We start from the raw sequence: 3500 nt of genomic DNA, 5'->3' as shown, positions 1-3500 counted from the left end.
TACAGATCCCCTCATTCATGGGAAACTCAGGCCTGACCCTCAGGCTGGTCACACATGCTAATGGTTGGTTCTACTATCTGTTCTTCCCCTTCCAGGTCTGGATTTCCTAGTCTTTATATCAAAAGCAGAAGTGCAAAAGGTATCCTCTGAAGTTATGTGTGATACCTTATGTGTGATAAAAGTTATGCCTTTTGTGTGATAAACAGTAAAAGCAGTTCAAGGCAGTGTGTGCAGCGGTGATGAATACTGGAGAGCAGGATTTGTTGAGGAGGGTCTGTGTGCTAGGGGAGCACAGAGTGGAGAAGGTGGTCTTCTGAGGACAGAAAAAGGAAAACAAGAAATCAAAACAGAAAAAAGGGTATTTGTGTGCACACTCACATGCATAGTCTACAAGTGCACAGAATTTGCAAACATATTTAGCTTGAATTTGAGCCACAAATAATCCATGAAAGGCACCAGCTGCCTGGAGACGTTCACAGCACATCTTGCTTCCTCCGTGACAAAAGGATTAAACAAAAAGACTGACCTCACCTGTGGGAAAGATGCTTTATCCTGTAAGCTCCGTGGCTTTGCATCAGCCTGGTGGGACGCTGAAGCAAAATAGCATCTTTAGAATTATGATCGCTGACATTAAAAAAAGGTGGGGAGGGGCTTCCCTGGTGGCTCAGATGATAAAGAATCCGCCTATAATGTGGGAGACCTGGGTTCAATTCCTGGATTGGGAAGATGCCCTGGAAGAGGGCATGGCAACCCACTCCAGTATTCTTGCCTGGAGAATTCCATGGACAGAGGAGCCTGGCAGGCTACAGTCCATGGAGTCAGAAGAGTCGGACACAACTGAACGACTAAGAATAGCGGACATAAAAATATTACCAAGGAAGCTCTATCCATTGGACCAGTTTAAACTAGTTAACTGTGAAAATGGGAAAGTTCAAAATTAGACTGTTCTAGTAGTTTGGAGCAGAGAAGGCAATGGCACCCCACTCCAGTACTCTTGCCTGAAAAATCCCATGGATGGAGGAGTCTGGTAGGCTGCAGTCCATGGGGTTGCTAAGAGTTGGACATGACTGAGCAACTTCACTTTCACTTTTCACTTTCACGCATTGGAGAAGGCAATGGCAACCCACTCCAGTGATCTTGCCTGGAGAATCCCAGGGACGGGGGAGCCTGATGGGCTGCCGTCTATGGGGTCGCACAGAATCGGACACGACTGAAGCGACTTAGCAGCAGCAGTGGTTTGGTGGGCTTCCCTGGTAGCTCAGCTGGTAAAAAATCCTTCTGTAGTGCAGGAGACCCTGATTCAATGCCTGGGTTGGGAAGATCCCCTGGAGGAGGGCATGGCAACCCACTCCAGTATTCTTGCCTGGAGACTCCCCATGGACAGAAGAACCCGGCGGGCTACAGTCCATGGGGTTGCAGAGAGTCGGACACGACTGAGCGACTGAGCACAGCAGAGCTCAGTGGTTTGGTGTTAGAGTGGCGGTAGTGTTTACCTCGGGTGGGCAGTAACTAGAGAAGGGGCTTTTTGAGGTGAAGGTAAGCTTCCATTTCTCAACCTGGAGACAGTGTGTACCTGGGTATGAGAATGCACACACCTGTACACTCACGATTTCATGTATTGATGCTTGTATGGGGCGTCCCAGGTGGCGCTAGTGGTAAAGAACCCTCTTGCAAATGCAAGAGACTTAAGAGATGCAGGTTCGATCCCCGAATTGGGAAGATCCCCTGCAGAAGGGCTTGACAACCCACTCCAGTATTCTTGCCTGCATAATCCCTTGGACCAAGGAGCCTGGCGGGCTACGGTCCATGGGGTCACAAAGAGTCAGACACGACTGAGTGACTTAGCGTGCACACACAATGGGTGTATATTATACTCGAAAATTGACTGAAAATGCCTACATAGAAATGTCAAGGCTATTTCATTGCCAACTGAATCTGAATAAAAGAAGAAGCAATTTCAAAACTGTATACATTTTCTGTAAAGAAGGTGACTGTTGGTTAGAAACCAACAATCAGGAGTAGCGTGTGTCTTCATGAGGCAAGTGTTTGGAGCTTCCCCAGGAGGAGAAGAAGGAGCACGGCCTGCCTTATTAAAGTGGAGCTACACTTTCTGTGGAGCCCAAACCAATCGGCCAGATAAACGTCTAGGCTCTGCAGGTCACAAGGTCATCTAGCCTGTACTCTCCTAATTGTTTTCTTCTCTGGTGTGACTAAAGGCCTTATTCACCTGCTGGTAAGCAATGAATACATAATAGTGGCCATTAATCAAGGTCATGGGTCACCTAAGAGGGTGGCTCAGTGGGTGTGTCTATGGGGCTGAGTGCCTGGTGGTTCAGTGGGGTGACCTGGCAGAGCACAGCTGCCTCCCCACCACGTTCTCGATCAGAAGGAACCGCCCCTCTCCTTGTCCATCAGCACTCCTGGAGGAAGAAGGCAAACCACGTGCGAACACCGAACACCGAACACCCCCGGGGCTCAGGTCCCTGCATACTGGGCCTTCAGGTTTGGCTGCCATCCCTCTCCTAATCTCCACCCCGCCCCCTCCCCGACCCCCAGCAGCAGGATCGTAAGAACCATTAGCTCCCAAGCCTTCTCTTCCAGCGTCCGCCCTCTACCTTGCTTTCTCCAGCTTCAAGAACTGGCAGAAGGAACAAGTCATTCCCATTTAGGAAAAAAAAAAAAAAACTTAAAGGCCTTTTGTCACTTTTTCATACTCCGCACTAAAAGTCTTTGCATCACTGCATGAAAAAGCAGTGAGATTTTCAAGTTAAATGTATCTGAATTCCACAATGGGACACCCCACTGCCTGCCCAGAGACAATCCCATCTCTGTGGCCAGTAAACCTGTAATTCAGGATTGGTCCCTGCGGTCACCCTGCTGTACATTAGATTCCTGGAATTTATCCATCTTATGCCTGGGGTTTGTAGGCTCGGGTAAAAGCTCCCCATTTCCCCCCACTCCTTAGTCCCCGGGAACCACCACGCCTCAGTCCCCGGTAACCACCACGCGACTATTTCTCTAGGTTTGTTTTTTAAGATCCCACAGATAAGCGAGATAATACAATATTTGCCTGACTTATTGCACTTAGCAGAAGGCCCTCAAGGTCCTCTGCGAGCCTCGTTTTGTTTCTTGTGTGTGTGTGTGTGTGTGTGTCTGTGTCTGTGTTCTGATTGCGCTGGGTCTCAGGTTTGGCAGGCAGGATCTTCCTTGCATCATGTGGATCTTTCCTTGGGGCCCACGGACTCTAGTTGTGGCGTGCTCGGGTTGAGTTGCTCTGGGACGTGTGGGATCTTAGTTCCGAACCAGGGACTGAACCCAAGTCCCCTGTCCTGCAAGGAGGATTCTTAACCACTGGACCACCAGGGGAGTCCTCTTTTAAAGAACAATTTATTGCCAAACTTTAAGCTGGAAAGTCAATAGAATAACTGGAAGAATTATAATTACATTGCCTTAAAATGTATCAATACTTATATGAAGAACCATATAGAAATTGATCATCA

Source organism: Bison bison, unplaced genomic scaffold, assembly GCF_000754665.1.
Source record: "Bison bison bison isolate TAMUID 2011002044 unplaced genomic scaffold, Bison_UMD1.0 scf7180017864053, whole genome shotgun sequence".
In the NCBI taxonomy this organism is placed as follows: Eukaryota; Metazoa; Chordata; class Mammalia; order Artiodactyla; family Bovidae; genus Bison; species Bison bison.
This window is presented reverse-complemented; position numbering follows the sequence as displayed.